Consider the following 20,726-nt stretch of genomic DNA (forward strand, 5'->3'; position numbering starts at 1 on the left):
ACAACATCCAAAAAACACAATGATGCTAAAAGAACAAAGATCTCATCAGATCTCTGCTCAAATCTGCCCTCAATAAAATGCTGTTAAAGGCTTGGATTTAATTATTATTTCTGGCAGTGCACCAAGGAGTAAAATAAAGAGGTCTATCAGGCAATGTGGAAGAAGTTACTGTATTGCAAATCACTCAACACACACCAGTTCCCCAAATGATGAAACAATCCAGTAGAAATCTCAGGCCAAAATCAAGTTGGGACCCAAAACTGGTGACCAAGCACACGATGACTCCAGGCCATATCCCCAGCAAAAAAAGCGGTTGTGGTAGAAATTCAGGGAGCAATTTTCCCTCAAAAGAAATGGTTGTCTGAGTCACAGTTCAACCCACTCCCTTCACTAAACAGTGTAAATTTTGAAAGCTTTTGTGACTATGATCAAAATAATTCAAAAAATATGTGCATCAAGATGTTTTTATTTCCACCACTCTAAATGCCCTTCCATTTATGTAGCCTGTTTTACCTACCTTAATATCCACAATTCCACATACACTCCAAAAGCTAAACAAAATGGTCTACTTTTCTATAGATATTATCTACCACCACTCCTGACTATATTCATATTGATGCTTTCACAATCCATAATTTCTCCCATAATAGAGCATTTTCCTCCATGAACTACACACTAATGGAACTAAGCTTTAAAGAAGAAATTAGATTAAGATTTCAAGCAACACTTCAGCAAAGATTTTAAAAGCCAGGCCACCAGAAAGAAAAATTGAGGAAAATAAGTGAATTATTTAATAGCATCACCCCAGAAGGAGTTTTACTACAGAACTGTACTCAATTGAGAAGCCATTAATGATCTTCAGCTAGTTAGACACACTGAATTAGCACTGCTTTAAAAATTATTTGTAGAGCTTTCTAAAAAATACAAAATCTAAGTTTGTGAGAATCTAAAACACTACAGAAGTGTTGAAAAGTAGGCCACAGATATGCCTATTTACACAGCCTAGCAATAGCAGGGAAATTTTCTAGTCCTGTATGAAGTGCTGCTGACCTGCCTGCACCAAAATGATAATGGAAAAAAGTCTACATGACATTTTGCTGGCCTGTCCACGAAAGAAAAATTATTTTGACATGTACCACTAGATAGAAGCAGTAGAGCAAATCTCTTTTGGAATAAGTAATGTAGAACAATCTAACTAGAAAGATGAAGATATTTAAAGAATAGTGGGAAGTTATTAATATTGGAATATATTTTTTTAAAGTAAATACATTTTTTCCATCAGTCTCAACTGTTAGTTCACTCAGAAGAATTCAAACACAAATCTTTCTCCTACATCATTACTGCTCACAGGTGTCTGTGACATTCACAAGGTAACTCCCTTCAGCAGATCTCTTTCATTTTGGATAGCAGCCTTTTTTTGCTACTCATCCAATGAAATAAAAAGTTCTGAAGATCACAACCTTTTGGGGGGTGGTTCTGATGTCAAAAGGATGAGGCATAAGGCATGATCCATCTGTTTCTAAAACAACTGGGCACATTCACAAACACTGCTCTTTTGCACACACTAATAATGTGTTAAGACCTTGATCCACATTTTGTACACAAAAGCACTCCGAAAACAATCCACTTTCACAGAAGCAAAAAAATTAGCTTTTTACTATTCCCTGGCCAAGCAACATCTCCACGCTGTCACTTGCAGACACTAAGGAAAAAGCTCTGCTCCAGATCTAATTCCCACCACCTTCCCATTTTCAAGTAGCTTTTGGGAAACTTCCTCAGTGAAAAAAGAGTAGCTTCTGCCCACCTGCACACTTTGGTAGGCTCTCTTCTCTCCAGAGCACCCCAAGGTTCCAGGGACAGGAAATGACCCTTTTTACATGTTCTGGAGAGGAAAAAGCAATGCAGTCACCACCACACTGTGGGAGGCAGATCCACCCTTCCATCAGCAGCAGTCTGGTTCTGCAAGGGAGGTTACCACCTCTGCAGAAAGGACTGCTCATGCCTGTTTGGGCACTGCTGCCATCATCCATATTGGCATGGAGCCCTACTCAAGCACCATTTGTCATCTACTTAAGCTTGCTGAAAACTTGAAGGGCTGCAACAAAATTTGATAGTTTTGTGTTACTGGGCTGTAGCCTTCCACAAGTTAGCTTAAAAATCACCAAAGTCAGCATAATCATGGGAAGACTGCGCATTTGGGAGATGGGTGGGCTGTGCTACATCCAAATTATCTCATGGCTTACTAATGGTAAAAAGGAAAATATCTTGCTGCCTTCTCTGGGGCTGTACAGTGCCACCCCCTTCAGCATTTATTGCACCTCTGAACTGCTTTAATCCACTAACCAGCAGAAAGCTATTAAGCTCTTCCCCTTCCCCCGAAGTTAATTTTTTGCTGCTTCAGTGAAACGGCACCGACACCAAAATAGCATAAAGTAAGCCACAGCAACTGGGAGCACGAATGGGAAAGTAGCAACTCCCCCTTCTTGCGTTCAGCTTTTGCCAGCTGCAGCTTAACTATTTATTGCTATTGCGCGAGAAAATAAGTTCCATAATAAAGGCTTTACTGCAGAGGGCTTGCCCTGTGTTAAGCAAACTGAGGACACAAAGTTCATGGAGTTCATGGCAAAGCACAGGACACAAACATACAGATGTGCCTCACCACAAGCCCTGTTAGCCCAGTACCCTGTCTCCAACATACGCTCTAAGCACAGCACTGGAGAAGAGCAAGAACAGGATGAGCACATCTGCACTTCCCCCCAAGCACATCTGTGGCCTTCAATCCTTTCACTGGAACAGATTTTCTTAGACTTGCATTTACCTAACAGGTAGTCCCCAGAAGACCTTTCCAGGAGTTCTCCAGGCTTACTGCCTGAAGAATGTGCAGAATGTTCTAGGTGCATGAAGAATGACTTCTTCCTTCCATGATGAACTTAACTCCTTCAAAGTTTGAATGACTTTTTCTTGGCTCTTACACACTGAATGCAGCAGATAAAATAGCCAAACTCTCTTCAAGCCAGTCGCAATTTCATGGACGCCTGTGACATCATTCAGCAAGCATACCTTCCCAGTCACATGGAACATCTGTCACATGGAAATCATTCCAGGTCTCTAACAACTCATGTCCTTTTTCCCTGCAGTTCCTCTAGCTGCCCTATATCTTGATATTAAAGGGAGATGAAATATGATCTAATGCATGGACAAACCATAGGCTTAGACAAGGCATAATAATGTTCTCTATCTTATTCTTTATTTTTTTCATAGCATTTCACAGGACTTGATATGCTCTCTTTAGTCACTCCTAAGCACAGACCTGATGACTTGACACAAGTACCACGGATCTCAAGACCCTATGAGCAGTGAAGTTAACCTGGAGTCCGTAACTTTGTACAAGAAGTTCAGACAGTTTCCTGCTACCGGTGCAAATTATTTCACATTTATCTATATCAAATGCAGGTATCTTATACTTTACTTTTAAGTAATATCAGGAACCTAGAAAATAAACGTTGAATTCTTTGAGTTAAAATCTCCAAGTTATATGAATCGCTGAAAACAACACAGCAATAATAAGAAACCTACTTGGGACAATAAGCTGCTAAAGCACTCAGTTGCAGTAAGCATGCAGGACAGAGAAATCCTACAAATGGGACTGTGCATGTAACAAGAAGTTCCTTTAGGCTTTGATCTGCTAGTTATTTGAAACCACACAATGGCTGAATGAAAAAGGTACAAGATCCCAAAGGAATCAGATTCCCTGCTTCTCTGCAGCAAGCTTCTAAAGTTCCCTTTTTACAACCACCTTCACCAAAATAAATAAATCACTTCTGAGTTAAAAAAAAGTAAACCAAGGCATTTCCACATAATTCCTTTCATGTCTTTCCACTGCCTCATCTAGAGTCACATGCTCAGTCCTGACCTTTCCAGATTCTCCTCTGCCTCACCACACTTATTCAGACTATCAAATTCATTTAGTGAAACCATCCTATCCTTTCACACTTGACTCTTTTCACAGACAAGCAGTTCATTTTCATGCAGACCCACTTTTAACTTCAAAAGGTTGCTTTGTATCTCAGCTTCTGATGTCCCTTGTTTAAAACACTTTCAAATAAGGGACTGAAAAGCATTGTAGCTGGGAACTCTCAGCTGCGTCTCTCTGTCCCTCCACAAAAAAGAAAAAAAATCCACTATTAAACAAAGTGAGAGGCCATGCATCCACCCAGGATTCCTGTAACTTGTCAGTAGCTCTCACAGTTCACCCATGCACATTCAAGGTCACGGCCAGAACTCAGAAAACTGAGCCCTGTGGTGGGCCTGGATCAGTCTCCTGGAGTTACCTTCACAATGCTACTTGCTTTACCCTTGGGCCTCCTGTGAAGTCATTCATTTCCACTTATCCACAGCTGGTTAGAACGAGCCAATCCTTCTGAGCAGTGTCAGAAGGCAGTGACAACGTGACAGACACCTGGTGCCATCCCCTCTGACCAAGGCAAGAGCACAAACCAGACCATTAGCAGAGAAAGCCACTCTGCAAACACGTTTGTTACTCCTGGCAATGCACACCAAAAACTGCACTGCAAAACTGAGCTGTGTGTGTTATTTCCCACCACGCCAAACAATCCTGCTTTCCTTTCCGATGGCTCAGACAACTGCACCGCCCCAGGCGGGTGCTGCCCCCCTCTAAAAGCAGCACCCAACAGCTCCACACAGCTGCCAGCAAGCCATGAACACTGGTCCATAAAGAGCACTTCTTGCCCGTTCCGAGATGCTTCGGCAAACATGCAAAAACAATTTAATTAACAAGATTATATGCAAACTCATAAAGCAATTAGGTGAAAAGACGGGGCAGAAACTTTGCCAAACTTCCATCTTTTAAGCACACCTAGAAATTACATTTGTGCCACAGCAAACTACCACAAAAACTAATGCAGTGGCTCTATTAATCAAAGCATTTTTCACTTTGAGACCAAAAATACAGGAGAATACTTGTTCATAGCTCATTTCAGAACCATTTTCCATTTAAAATATTTATAACTCAGTAATTTCAGGTGAGAAAACCATACTGAAAAGAACAGTACATTACACTACATTTCTCATTAATTTCCCTGTGAAATATTTGAGTCTCCAAAAATCTGACTTTTAAGTTAATTATGCACAATTTGGACTCTCCAAAGTCAGGAATTCAGAGCTGAATCCCATCTAGTCACTCACAAAACCTTTATAATGAAAATCCACTATAATCATACTCTTTTCTTGCTAGAACAGACAAAAAGGCACTATCATAATTTTTAAAACCACATTTGAATCCCAACAGGGTTTGTTTGGGGTTTTTTTGTTCTAGGTTTTTCTCCCATAAAATTTACTAGACATATTTCTATCAGAACACCTTCAGCAATGCATCCAGAAATGCACCGAGTTAAAATGCAGCAGCTGTTTCCTACTTACTTTCCTCAGATTTAAGTACAGGAATTTTACCCAGCTCCAATACAGAGAATTACCACAGATCTTTAGAAAAAGAAGACGACTGAGTGCTTCAGTATAAATATCTGCTCCCATCCCCTTGAATCTAAATGGAAACACAATGATTAAAAGCGTCACTGATTTTAAATAAATTTTACTTTCTTACATTAGACACCGCATCAAAACCATAGCAGTTAAAAAGTCAAACAATTTTCCAGCTGGCTGCTACATACATTGAGAAACAAGACCAGTTCAAGATAATAACACGTCCTTTGTATTAAAATACCGGTCAAGCTGCTGACAAGGAGACAAATGAGTTTTTAAGCCATTAGTATACACTCACATAAAATTAAAAACAGTTCTATGGAAAGAAATTTGGATAACCGTGATATGCCTCTTCCAGCACAATACTCCCCTTTGACTTTTTGAGAAGTTATTAAAATTGGACTATCTCAGCTTGCCGGAAATTCATTTATCCATTATTACAATATACGGTTAATGCAGGAGATTAGATGAGGTTTTGACAAGTCTTTTACACTTCTCAGGGCAGCACTGCTATTTCTGCCTAGGTCGGTAACTTTTATCTACCAGCTAACCTTTATGGTGTTGACAATGGGCAATTAACAATTTTTTCCCTTGGCCCTGATTCCCTCCCCACTGCAGATGATGCTGTTGCAGTGACACACATCCCAGCTCCTCCTGGCAGCCTGGTCCAGCAGCAGCCCCAAAGCGCCCGCTGTGCCCCCACACTGGCTCCCTTTCAGGATCTCACCAGACTTGGCAACAGCAGCAAAACAGAGCAGCCTCGAAATGGAGGAGGCCGTCACCTAATGGAACATGACTAACAGGACTGCTGACTGTCCAAATATTTAACTGCTCTCCGGTGCTGTGGGTCAGATGGGTTAATCAAATAAACTTACATATCCAGAGGGATTGCCCATTATTTGTGTTTTCTTTAAGTCCTTACCTGACTTTAGATTCTGGGAAACTACCAAGCCGTGAGCTACTGTGAGTATCTGCACATAAAACCTTAACAAAGAGACACTAGAGCTCTCCATCATGAGCTGAAAACACGGAAAAGTTCTTAAAAAAAAAAAAAAAGGCAGTTTTGCTGAATAATATGACAACTCTCTTCAGCACACATGCTGATGGGAACTGACAACACCTACACTAGTTACCTGGAAATATAACCCATGTCATAGCACACAACTGCACTGCAAATGGGACTCTTGCACATCTCTCCCACACTTAACCATTAAAATTCATCAGAACAAAAAAAAAACACACCAAAATGGACGGACAAAGTAGATGCAAAGTATTTTCAGTGTATGACAATGGAAATGAAAATAAACCTAGGATTAAAATATAGCTTAGTGTCACTGATTTCTAATAGCATTTGTCTCCATTCAACAAGAATTTATGCACCATTTCAACCTGATAAGAATTTAATTTTCAGTAATAAAGCTTTACAAATTGAATTCAAAGGGGAAAAGAAAAAAACAGCATTTCCCAATTATTTCCAGAGCTCCACAACTGCAGACTTCAACTAAAGGAAGAGAGAAAGCTGTCACTATAAAAGCAGAGCTGACATGCGACCTCTGGATACAGTGGCACTAGCAAGCAGCTATAATAAAAATCAATATTAATTCCACACACTTCTGTTTTGAAAATAAAGCAATGAAATTCCCTCACACCCACCTGCCAAAGGGATACAACTCAGACCAACTTCGTCAAAGAGGATGTTTAAAGTCTTTCTACGGGCATGTAATGGATTCCAAGACTGAACGTGCACTGAATGTTCAGTGAACCAAATAATTTTTAATAGATTCCTCAAGGGAGTTTTTTTATATTTTTAAATCACTCTAAGACCTTGGAATGACAACCTGATTGAGAGGCAAAGAAAGGCTGTTCATGGGGTATTGTGTTTCTTCTGGGTTTTTCCTGAAAGAGCAACAGTCATGTCTGTTATGTGTACTTAATATGTATTTTAGAAATGCCTTCATTTCTACAAACCTTAAACTTTTAGACTTCTTTTGAAAGCATATCCTGAGGAATTTTTAAGTTCCTCCCTGCAGAAATACTACATAGCAAGTATAGAAAGTTGATCCAACAGAAAGGTGGGAGGAACTGAAAGCTGGAATGAGGCAGCTCACCTCCTTCAGCCACACTTGCAAAGAGGTAGTCATAGACAGCATTAACAAAACCATCAGGCCCATCTTTAAAAAACCCAAATGTAGCACAAATTAGATCAGTTTTCACATTTCAGATTAATGACCCTCCCCTCCCCAGGCCCCTCAAACTAATGCCCACCTTAACAGCAAGGCCCCTATGGCAGGATGGCAGATTGAGCACGAGAAGCAACCATCCCTTGAAAGAAGGAATTTTTCCAGCTGTATGATTAAGTACGCAGGAAAACAAGACAAGGAGCCTCAAGCGCTGCCGTTGTTAGTGTGATTTCAGCAGGATTAGGCAGAGCACGATGGAGGAAAAGCCTCAGACAATGAGTCCTTTCATACACCAGAAACAAAAACTACCGTTAATCACAGCCACAATTCAGTTTCTTCCACTAATTCCTAATCAGACATCAACAAATAAAGCAAAACACTTATTCTTGTTTGAATTCTATGAAATAAAAACAAATGAAAGGAAGTGATCAGCCCGTGCTGTAAAAATGTCATTGCCTCTCCACCTCCTGATGGACAAGGAGCTGAGACAGGCATGAATGGTTGGGAAAGGAGCTTTTCCATAAAGCCCGTCCATAGAGAAGTCCAGAGAAGAAGAATGCTGCATTAACAAGCAGGAGAAACTTCAAAAACCAAGGGACAAACTCAGTCAAAACCCTCCTCTGTATAAAAAAGATCCTGAACCAGAGTCATTAGAAAAAGACAGCTGGTGCACCACTTTGATTTTCTACATTAGTCATTGGACAGAAACAAAGCATCTTTTTTTTCCAAAAGCAGCAAATAATTGCAAATCCACTTCTACACATAACCTATCATTTATCACCTCATCAGCGACTGCTTGAGCCTGACAGAATTAAACACTCAAGTCAGGCGTTCTGTTAAAAGCAATAATTACATTGTTACTACAATATACAATAAAATATAAACAAATCTGCCTGGCAATATTTTTATACGCTCACTGAAATATCACTAGACTCTAAACAGACAACATCATAATAATAATTTTAAAAAAAACAAACAACAAAAAACACCGCCACCAAAAAAATCCACTTCCACCAAAGTATAGCTAATTCCAATTTAAAACTTTACCTACAGGCAAAAATACATAAATGATTAGCATTATAGTGTTCATTTTAATTACACTGTGCAACAAAAATCCAAAAGCCTGATAAATTCCTTCAGATACTGAGAAAGCTAATATTCCAGAGCTTATATTCCTCTTATAACCTACACAATTACGTCAGCACATCCTACCACTCAAATGCCAAAGCCAGAATGTCTGCATTTCTTGTTGCATCTAAAACCAACACAAAAATATCAGCTCAAAGGAAAACATAGGAGAAAACAAAAAAACAAAAAAAAAACAAAAAAAAAAAAAAAAAAAAAAAAAAAACAAAAAAAAAAAGGCAAAACAGGTCAGGAGATCCTTGTGAATGACAACATTCAAGAGCATCAAAAATTCACTGGTCTTCAAAGCTCAACTCTTCAAAGTTTAATAGGGGAAAAAATACATGTCTGTAATTCAAGCTTACATTTACAAATGCTTTCCAGCAATGTAACTGCTGTGTAATGTGCTCTTTAACACTGTGCAACTCACGGTGCCTGCTCTGAACATTCAATGATCTAAGCAAACAAAACACAGTTCATGGTTTCTAGTGTGCTGAAGATGTTTTTCGTCACTGCAGTCAAGTTGCTGATCCCAGCAACTCTGTGCAACTCATTTTAAAACAAACATCTGCCCATCTACCTTGATGGTTCTGGCCAATGAAGAAGCCTTTGATCACTCTTCAGCAAAATACTGCTGTGCTCTAAAGGACGCCCAGCTTCCTGACAGCAGGATGGGGGATCACTAGAAGAGCATGACAGCTGCCTGCCATGCAATACTTCAGAACTCTTCCTTTTTATAATTAATTATGCTCCTTATTTCTTCCACAGGCGTAAGAAACAGACTGGCACGCAGGTAAGTTGTAGCAGCACACTTTATTATTATCTCATCTACAAAGAAGCTGCTTCACGTAAGAGCCATGGCAGGAGCCAAGCACAGTGACCAGCAGCATCAGCCTGCTCCCAGAGAGCTGCTGGGGTTCTATCGTGGAGGTTCACACACTGCACCTTCTGTGGATTTCTCCTGGGCACAGGTGAGAGGTGCCCCTGGCCACCACAGCCCTGCCCAAACACCCGACCAGCCAGGGGAATCAGCAGCAAAAAAGGCAAAGCAAAGCGAGATGGAAACACCTCCGTGCTAAGGACAGCACCAGTGTGGGGGCAACGAGAGTCCACATCGCTTCGGTCTCATCCAAAATCCCGCTGCAAGTAACAGAGGCTTACACTTTGCACCTGCCCGAAAACAGCTGCTGAAATCATGGCCATGCTACAGGCTTCTGCAAGCTCTCCCTGTCTTGGCCTGACTGACTGAAGTAGGATCCAGCACTTACTATCTGTGTTAAAATCAGCCCTCTGCAATGGGACAGACCCCAGGAAATTAGGCTAATTGACAGCCAATTCTAAAATGCCCTTTTTTTTTTTTGAGTCAAAAGAGTACATTACTCAAATGAGTGCATTACTGTAACCAAAAGCATAAAGTCAAGTTTTACAGGATCCAAAGGCATAGTAGAAACCATAAAAAAAAAACAAACCAACAAGATTTGCTACCCAGATTCCCATCTCACAAGTATACTAAAGGAGAAAAAACTTTCCTGCAAAAGTTTATAATCCTACCTCTGTGTCAAGAGGCAGAATTGGAGCAGTAACACCATAAAATCTGCTGAAATACTTGTGTCCCCAAGTGTAACTCTTCAAATCTGCATTTTATTAATGGGAAGTTACTCACAAATAAGGCTATAGGAAGGAGACATTCTATATCTAAAAATCATGTTCAAAAATACATGCTTCATCCTGAGGTAAAGTACAAGTTTGTAAGTACTTTTTTTTACCACATAACACAGGCGTTAGCATACACAGACTGTAAAGAAATTCTGGTGGTGCCAAAGTAGTCTCAACAAAACCACTGAGAATATATATTACAAAATTATTTCCACGCCTTCTAGTTCATAGGTTTAAGAGGCTAATTTTCTTTGTTTATGGTAATTATGTTTCATATTTCACTGAACTTTGACATGATAAATGTATTATTGGATTTTGTGTGCCTCCTCTAGTCAATTTGTGTAATATTGCAAATTTTGTAGTACAAGTAGTTAAAATATAATGGACAGTACACTCATAAATTACAGATTTTTCCTTAAGGTAACAGAATTATTATTGATTCTGCAACAACTAAACCTTTGATCAAATTTGGTGAAACAAATGTTACTTAAGATATAAACAAACATAACTCCTTTGCATTTGAAGAAAACAGTAATTTGTAAAAAGGAAACAACTCCATCTAAAAACAAGGCCACTTTTTTTTCCTTTGCCCCCACCTCACATCTTTGAAGCATGTAACACCTCAACATGTTCTTAAGTTGCTGTGTCCAAAAGGCTCCTTTGCCACTTCTATTTATTCTTCAAGACAAAAGATCAGAAGCCTGGTATTTGCCAGGTAAAATGTATATCTTTTTAAATACACAGCCTAAAATCTAAACACTAGACTAGCCTTTTTCAAGCTTCTCAGATCTAATTTATCTTCCCCATTAACCATTCTATCAAAATACATCTAGGGAGAAGAAAATCTAACGCACTGATACAACAATTACTAAAACTCCTCCAGAAAAACAGATGCAGATCATCCCACTTCTTTACATACTCATAAAACTCTCTAGAAAAATTATGACTTTTAAAAACACCATAAGATCTAATTTTGTGAGGAAATCTAACAAAAGAATCAAGTACCATCCCATGAATAACTTCCTGCTCCTACAGAGAGAAAAGATATTGCAAAGCTCAAGTGCCTGGCTGCCTTCAGCAGCAAGGATGACACATGAGAGAAGAATCCACACACAGGAGGGATAAAAAAGCAACCCTGCTCTGTGGATCTCATAAAATAGAACAGATGTTATTCTTTGTATACACACATGCAATTCAGTGTTAAACACAGCACTTGCAGGAGGAAGGAAAAAAAAAAAAGGAAGAGAGGCCTATGAAACCAATAGTAGATAATTCCTCACCATGGTCAAGCACATGCATGCTTTGTTTGGTTTCGAATGATGACCAGATTTCCAGCACTGCTTTTGAAAGAACAATGCCACATTCCCAGCCTTTATGTTTTTCCTCCATTCAATTTCATGTGACAACTCCAAACTATAAACTTCTTGTGCCAACCTAAATAATTCCTCTTTCTCAGTAACGCTGGAGGAAAGCACTTACCCACTTGCCAGCTGCAGCTGAAATTTTGTGCCAAGAAATAAATGTGTTTTGGACAGGTTGTAAACTGGAAGCTTCAAAGGCTGCTAAAGGACAAGAATAAGAATGGGACCATCCTATTCGTTCTGAGATTAATGGTATTGCTCTATTTCAGCTACACAGTGGATTGCACTTGATTAAAGCATCCAAACAGAGCTTCCTCTGAGTATAGTGCCCAGATATTAGTAGATACTTTTGTCAATTTTCATCTCAACCAGGCTTTTTATAAACATTGCTTCCATCCTCTGCTCCAAAAACCCTAACTTATCTCTGTATTTCTGATCTTTAGAATCAAGTTCTCAGATAATAGAGTCCTTGAAGTAGCTAGACCTGTTTCACCCTTTTTTTCTGCTAAGGCACAGGTGTATAAACATTGTGTGCACACTGACATTAAACAGCAAGTGCTCCAGCTTCCCCTCCTTGGCCGCCTTCCACAGTCCAGGAGACTTCGACCTTCCTACAGACAACACTTGCAGGCACTGGTCACTAAGCTCTCATGATCAACATAAGGCAAAGACCAAGGCATCTTTCCCACTGCCCAGAAAGATGATGATTAACAGAGAGCAAAAGGGACAGGCTTTGTGGCAGAATGGCTAAATTAGAAATTAAAAGAAGAGATTGTGAATAGCTTGAAGTCTTCTACCTAGGGCTAAATCAGCACTGGGTTTTCTCTTCCTCCTAGTATTGAGTGGTTACTGGGTTTCTTAGTTTTGCAGGCTGGGATTCCTCCCACATTTCATCAGATGCCCCAGCAGCCACAGGTGATACACACCTGTACACGTGCAACACACACTGTAGCAGCATACCACCCTGATGCCCACACTTCACTCTTCCTTATCCTTCTCCTGGCTCACACAGGCTTCCCACGCACAGGATGTTACTGCCTGCTAACCCATTCTGGCTTTTTAGGGGGCTCTCCAAACCTCTGTGAAGCTTCTTATAATGACAGTGTCAAAAGCGTGAATAAAACCTGTGTTGTTGCAGTGGAAAAGTGACCTTTTCCTCTTTAACCTACAATCACGGGCCACTTCCCCATGCTGACCATTATAACACTTGCATTTTGGCAATGACCCGAATTTTATGCTTGCAAAAATGCTGCCAAACTGCCAGTTAAAAAATTCAACTAATATGATGAACATGAATACTGCTAAAAAGTCAAGTACTCTCTCCCATTGAAAACAAAAATAGAACCAACATTAGTAAATGCACGTAAACAAATGATGATGAGGTACATTAAAAGAAATATGTCTCAAAAAAAGCATCAGTACCACAAACTTCATTTTATTGTAAGATTAGTTACATCTATCACCTTCGCAAATACAGCCAAGCAGTGCTTGTTCCCCTTGCTCATTAAAGCTCTACAACTGGTACCTCCTGTATGCCCACATGCACCATTTCATTAAGCTCACTTGACATCAGATGAAGAAAGAGTACAAGAAAATTGCATATTCCCTGCCTAAAGTAAACTTGTCATTTAAACCTTGTGTATAGATAGAATTTGATATAGCACTGGCGCAGTGAGTCATTCGTCAGTTTTAGAGTTTGTACAACAGTATTCTTACATACGTTTTGCAATACTTTCCAGTTTGCTACCACTCCATGTAATTTCAAGTTTTTACTGGAAAGGAAGCATATATTTTGGGTTTGAACACTGCACTAAGAGCTGTAGAAACAACGCTTACTTTTATGATCAGATTTTGAGCAGAAGTAAATCCACAGAAGGAACTCTCACATACTGTATCAAATATGAAAGTCAAAGCATTGCTTTTAAAGGAGGGTAAGCAATGATGGAGAGCATCACAAATATTTCTCAATGAATTACTCCAAACATAAACATAAGCAAGTCTCCTGTCAGTTTCCTTCAAAAGCTGTTTCTTAGCTATGTAAGTTAAAACTGCATTCATTCAGAACACTATATAAAACAGCCAGTAGCGACTACAAGTGCTTTACTTGAAAATAATAGATGATTTCACATCCTTCTGTATCAGGGCAAGATTATCACATTAAAAATTTTCCCTGCTGTCTTACCTTCACCTTTTAAGCTGCAAAACAGACATGAGTAATTTAACTCTCAACCGTGGTTTCTAAGAAGCACTAAAAAACCACTGAAACAGAAAGATTTGTCCTGATTAATACCACTAACAAGATCAGCTCAGACTCAGATTATCATGTGGTGGCATCCAGCTCTTCACAGGAAAGTTTTCAATTCTTCAATAGGCGTAAGTCCCTGTTTTAATTTGCACACAGCCACGGGTTTACTGTCCAGGTAAACTTCTTCAGTTTCTTTAAACTGATTATTATTAGTATTCCTTTCCACTATCTAAAATCACATCAAATGGATCTACTGAATTGTACATCTCCTGCTATCTGATAAAAAGCTGGAGAGAAAAACACCCTTTGGCCAATTAGAGTCACCTGGTTAAGATTCAACAACAGGCAGCAACAACTCAGGGTTTTTTTCCTCCCAACTGCATATTCTATAACCTACAAGAAACATTTTCTGCTTAAAAGTAATGCTTAAATGGAGATCTATGGCTGAACATTATCACAAGGATTGCACTTACTTGACAGTCTGCTATTAGCCAACTCCATTATCGCTATTTGCAGTTTTTAAATGTACAGATTCAGAAGTAACTGTACAAAGCCTCCATTACAAGTGGATTTATGGAAAGCCACAGCAATAATCATCTTCATTAGGCATATCTTCCCACAGCCCTGCATTATGTGGACACAAAGAGGAAAACATTTCTTCTCCGTTACTCACAAGCTTAGATCTTTCTCTTTATAGTCACAAGCTTTGACTGTCTTCTCTGCTTTTGCCAATGACAATTATCTCACATATTCAAAAGCAGAACTTAGTTTAAAAAAACAAAATTAAAAATACCTGCATACCTCTCAACTCACAAACAATATACAACATAGGACAGCTTCTACTTTGATTTTCCAGAAACTGACACTTTCATGGGCAATATGAATGAGAATAAAAGGTTGTCTGTGGCTTCTACTGTTTTGCTAATGGCCCCAAACAGTATGCAGCCAAGATGTATTCATGGACACCCATGTGCAAAGAAAAGGGCTGATGGGAATATTTGTAACTAAACTGAATATAAACATCTCTTGATCTGAAGTTATGCGTTAATTTTTCGCCATAAGCTGCTTTAACCCCTTCACATACACGGTCGTGTTGCATCCTACTTCAAAAACTACTTAGGCTAAGAAACTTGCACATTAAGATGGTTGGTTAATGGCAGAAACCGAGAACTTAAATAATTCAACACTGTCACCCACGACACATTCAGATCACAAACTTGCTGCTTGCCACACAGATTTTACTCTTTGCTTTCGAAGTTCAGATTGCTGATCATGCGCTTCACAGTAGAGCTATCTATTACTCCTACGTCCTCAGTCTCACAGCAAACCACCACACAAGAAATAATAAAATCAGGATTAAAGTACACTTGTTCCTTCCATAAAACCAACCTTGTGAGCCACGCATTTCCGGCATTATCATAATGAATGCAATGGACTTTATTTAAAAATCTGTTTTCAAAGCCTAACTGGCAGTCTTGGAACAATCACCCAGCAACCAGACATGTTGATAAGTCATTTGCAGCACAGGACCTTAGCAATCTTAAATTAAATTTGTCTTTCCCTAGCATTTACCTTGAAAAATGAACAAAGGTGGTTACAGAAGCAGCATAAGGAAACTCTATTTGCTTACTGTCCCTGCATAAGTTGGCTGCCTTCAGGGATCTCTAAACCAACAAATATTCAACTGAAGGTTTGGTTATCCAGTTATCGTCAGCCCAAATCACTTTTTACAGTTCAGTTCTAAACTTGACAAGAGAATATTGTGTTTGATACTGACAATACGGCTTCATTTGGTTACATATGAAATAAACACGAAACTCCAAAACGCTTCAGAACAGCTGCCCCAGTCAGTCTCCTGGAAACAGACCACATCTTTCCCACACAAGAGGTTCGCGGGAACAGACCTTTAACAGCGCAGAAATACTTTCTTTCATTGAATTTCATTTACGCCAGCTATTTGAACTGCTTGAAGTTGGTTCTTAACAGTTTCTGGGCGCAGAAACCACCGCGAAGGCAAACGCACCCGCCCACTGCCTTCGCCTCCCGCTCGCCCCGGGCTGCCTGCGCCCACCCCGCGCCGCGCCACGCGAGCCGCCCGCCCCCCCGGGTGTCCCGCGGGGGAGCACTGCCCACCCCACCGGCACCCCGGCCAGGCAGCGGCACAACAGGTTGCGGAGGCGGCTGCGGGGCAGGAGCTGGCCCCGCGGAGGCTGCAGCCGCACTCCTCGGGGAGGGCGAACGAGGGGAGACCGGGATGAACACCCGCACCGCCACCCCGCTCTGGGGAGCTGGCACCCCGGGAGCGGCGGCCGTGCTCCTGCCCGCTCCCGCCGGGGGCCCTTTGTTCTCGCCACCCAAGACGCCGCCGCTCGGCAGCCCCGCGCTCTCCCAGGCGGCGGCTCACCCCACCGGGGGGGAAAGGCGCGGTCTGCCGCCCCCCGCTGCAGCGCCCTCCCTCGCCCCCTCCTCCCACCGCAGAAACGGCCGGCGCCAGCCGCGGGAAACGCTCCGGGCCACTGCCGAGCGCCCCGCGCCTCGCACACGGCACCGGCACCCCGCCCGGGACGCCCCGCCGCGGTCGGCGCTACGCCCCGCGGGGCGCGACCCCTCTCCCCCGAGCCCGCCGCCAGAAGTCCGCCCGCCGGGGCTGCCCCGAGCACCGCAGCCCGCCCGAGAAGGTCACGCCGCGGCGGCGATCCCCGCACCCCCGGCATCGCGGCGCCGGCAGGTGCCTGGCTGCCCCCCGCCGACCCGGGGAGGCTCCGCGGGGCGCAGCCGGTGGCCGCTGGAAAACCGCGTGGCGGCCCCAGCGGAGGGCAGGGGGGCTCCGGGACCGCACGGCGGCCCCCGCGGGGCAAGCGGGGCGGCGGCGGGGCCGAAGCGGGCGGCGGGGCCATCGCTCGGGGGCCGCGATCCGCGGGGCTCAACAGGCGGCGGAGTTTGGCGGCTCCCAGGGAGACGATCCCGCCGCGTCGGGAGCCGGACACGGGGCTGAGGAGGGAAAGGCGACGTAGCCGAACCACTTACCGGGGCTCCGGGGCTCCGCCGTCCGCATGCTGCCTCCGGGCGCCGCGCAAGAAGCCGCTCCGCGCCCCGCCGGCAGCTCCGCTCCGCTCGCTCCTTCAGCCGCCGCCGCACGGGACCGCGCTCCGCGCGCGCCCCCGCCAGCCCGCCCACGCCGGGGCCGCGCGCCGCGCCCGCCCCGCCGCCAGCCCAGCCCAGCCCAGCCCTGCCCGCCCCGCCGCCGCCACCTGCCGCCCGCGGGCTCACCTGAGCTGCGCTGCGCCGGGCCCCGCTGCCGCGCTGGGCCCCGCGGCGAGGCGAGGCGCTGCTGCCGGCCGAACCCTGCTCCGCTCTACCGCGGCCTGCGCTGCGCTGCCGCCCGCCTTGCCCGCCGAGTCGGCCCGCAGCCGGCGGGCAGGGCCCGCCCCGGCCAGGTGTGGGCGGGGAGGGCGGGGGGCGGCCCGGTGGGGCGGGCGAGGGCGCGGCCGCGGCCCGGGGCGGGCGCTCCGGAGGCGCCGCCGGAAGGAGCCGGGCTGGCAGCTGGGGGCCCTCGCCGCTCTCCTCGGCCGGCTGCCGGCAGAAGGGGCTACAGCCCCACCGTCCCTCGGAGCGGGCCCTTTGCCCACGCCCGGTCCCTCCGCTCTTCACCCTGGGTTGCAGAGCGGGTCAGACCCGAGATGGCGAGGGTGGCCTCGGAGGAGCGAGCAGCGAGGGACGGGTTGCAGAGCGGAGCCTCGTCGCTCCCCGCGGGTCTCCTCGGCGGCAGCGGGGCAGCGCCGCGCTGGGACCTGTTGCGGGCTGTGATGGTTTGGCCGCGGCGCGGCTGTTCGCGGTGTTTCAGCCCGTGCGCTCACCCGGCGTGCTGCTGCTCGGTTATTCCGTCCAGCGCTTCCTGCTCCGCCGTCCAGAGCCCTGAACTGAGAAATGAAGAAACTGAGACGTATTTTCTGCGAGCTTTTGAGGCGGCGGAAGGGTTAAGTCAGGCAGGCCCTTGCGCCGGGTGTGTTGCTGCTCTTTGGCTCCTTGCCCAACCCTTCCTAAAAGCCGGGGTTGCGTCAGCGAGGGCAACACCGCGCTGTTCGGCAGTTTCGCTCTGCTGCCAGTCTCTGCGCACCTTGCTGGGGTCACTGAGGCATTTCCCGCGACACGTTGATTTTTTATTCTTCCCCTCCATGGTGTCCAGGATTTCTTCTCTTGTGTGGTAATTGTGTTCCTTTGCAGATCTTTGGCCGTTATCATCTCATTTCCTCCAGTCAGGTTGCTGGTAGGAGCCAAATAATTTGTAGAGGTTCTTCCTCTGTGCTGGCATTGTTGCCTCAAGCACTCTTAGGAGCACTGGACTTCACGCTACTGAATGTGATTCCTGGCCCCTCTTTCGTCACTTGCCTTGGCCCTGAACTGAATACCTAAAGCCAGTTTTGCACCCCTGCCACAGAGCAGGAAGATCTGGCATCTAAAGCCTTTGGTTCTGGGGATATTTTCCTTCCTACACGGTATCCAAATATTGCTGCAAAACAGCCCTTCTGTGCATTACACAGTGAGGCCACGGCGCTCAGACTAAGTGGTGCTGGCTGAGTGCCACACAGCACTGCCAAAGTGCCCATGGGCTCCGCTCTCTGTGTTAAAATTTGGATCTGCTTCAGGATGCTCTGGAGCGCAAGACCATGGAGAAGGTGGGAGATCCCTACTCCAGAGGAGGGATTCACAGAGCTGCCAGAGCCCCATCTTACGTAGCAGCCATGTTGGCAAGTTTAAGTGGGGTCGTGTCTACTCATTTTATGTATAAGCAACAGGTTATTGAAGTTTGCTTGAAAAATGGTAGATGTGTGGCTTGTCCTTCCTTTACTAATGTTGTCAGATGTTTAAGAGTTTTTTGAGTGGAGACACTGAGATGTCTGGCCAATCTACAGGATAAAATTTTAAGATCTCCTTAGACACCTAAAGATGTAGGTTTCTAAACACCTTCACCAATGTGGGTTCATGTGACTGACACAGAGCTGCCTCATAAACTTTTGATGCCCTGAAGCTTCTAGCCAAGACTTGCAGGTAAATGATTGTCCCATGGGCGTAAGTCATTAATCATCTGAATCATGAAACAAAGGGTTTTCTTATACAGCTACCACCCTAAACTCTTTGTTACTCCCCCATGCACTCTATGCTTGCACGACATAAAACCTGGAAGCTATAAATAGTGTAAGCCCACTAGAAACTGGTTTGCACTCCACTTGATATGGGGTGGCTGGTTTGACACCTCTTTACCTCTCTGAGGACTTCACAGTTACGGGGCATTGCTCCTCAAAGCAAACACATCTTATTCAGAGGCTTGTATCTTACATGATACAGTGGCATGTTGTCACCAGAGCTGTATTCTGTAAGGAGCTGTACAAGAGTCCTAAAGCCCTGAGAATGCTCGACAAGTTCACACAAACCACCCAAGTATATCATCTCAGTAGCTCTCATGGCTCCCACATGTTCAGCCATTTCAGTGGTAAGCTTTTTGGAAAGCAAAGTCTCAGTGTGTATTTGCAGTATTCCATTTGGAGGTCAACTCTCCTGGTAGCTCTTCGTTCCCTTTGATCCAGCTCTTCAGGGTAAATGCACACACCCATACCCTTGTCCTGTGTGCCACTTGATAGCCAACTAGTGTGTAGATACAGTGGAGTTTGCCTTTAGCATAATAAATTGGTATAAAATCAAAAGACCAGGATGCTGATTTTTTTAAAGACTTGTCAGAACAACTTCCCTTCTTGTTTCAGATATTGCGAAACTTGCTAAATGTTCTGGATTGAATCTAAGCTTCAGAACTTGTCAGAAGCTTGTCCTCTCTCTAGCTGTTGGGTTTTTTTGGGGGAGTATTCTTGCTTCTGACTGTTTCTCACCTGATTTTATAGTAATTGTCAATTGTATTGTCATGTCTACTGGTCTGATTCACAAGTGCCTGGTGCAGTGCTCAACTCCGTGCTCATGTAAGATAATACATCTCCATCTGTAGATCTGCTTGACAGCACAGCTTGAGGACCATATGGCCATGACTCTGGCTGCCCACCATTTTTTCAATATTACCCCCAAGACTCTTTCATTTCCTTTGTAAAACAGGATTATTAGAATAGTGTTTTGCTCCAAATAATAAAAAAAAAACAATCTGTGTTGCCCATTTCTGTTAATCTCTTATGGAAGGAACTGAAGCCTTAGAGAGACAGCCCAGATGTTTCCTCATCCATAGCACTAAATTGTCTGGGTTGAAAAATCTTTAAGAGGCGGTTAACAACTTCCCCTTATTTTGCCTACCTATAACTTATACTTCTGAAGAAATGAAAGTCAGTGTTGTAATAACAGTACAATCACAGTGCTGAAGTGGTATTTGCTTCTGTTTCCTGGCCAAGGCCTGTAAGTTCCTCGTGTAACTTCCTAGAAAGTACGTTCAAGGGTCTTTCCCTTTCTGCATTGGTTGTCTCTGGTCAGCTGGCTGACCAGTTCTGGTCAGGATATGTGCTCTCTCTTACTGTAGCTTTGCATAGGGCTTAGCACGGTGGAACTCCCCACTTGACTCATGCCTTAGAGGTCCTACAAAGCACATAAATATGAGTAACAATCCTCATAGTTCATTTATTTCCTGCTTCTCACACCAAAGCAGAAAACTAAGATCACTGGAGGAAA

General features: G+C 43.9%; 1 protein-coding gene across 15 annotated transcripts in view; it reads right to left on the minus strand.

The window, feature by feature from the left end:
* PTPRF (protein tyrosine phosphatase receptor type F) overlaps positions 1 to 17,471 on the minus strand; it is a 375,339-nt gene extending 357,868 nt beyond the window's left edge. For 13 of the 15 annotated variants that reach the window (XM_021528106.3, XM_085585740.1, XM_021528089.3 and 10 more), the window contains exon 1: positions 17,094 to 17,246. The gene's annotated coding sequence lies outside the window, so the exon portion shown is untranslated. Of the gene's footprint in view, positions 1 to 17,093; positions 17,247 to 17,336 lie in introns of those variants that run through there. The other 2 variants (XM_077785383.2, XM_085585737.1) reach the window with 2 other exon arrangements.
* Between the last annotated feature and the right edge of the window lie 3,255 nt (positions 17,472 to 20,726).

This window comes from Lonchura striata, chromosome 8 (genome assembly GCF_050655825.1).
Source record: "Lonchura striata isolate lonStrDom1 chromosome 8, ASM5065582v1, whole genome shotgun sequence".
In the NCBI taxonomy this organism is placed as follows: Eukaryota; Metazoa; Chordata; class Aves; order Passeriformes; family Estrildidae; genus Lonchura; species Lonchura striata.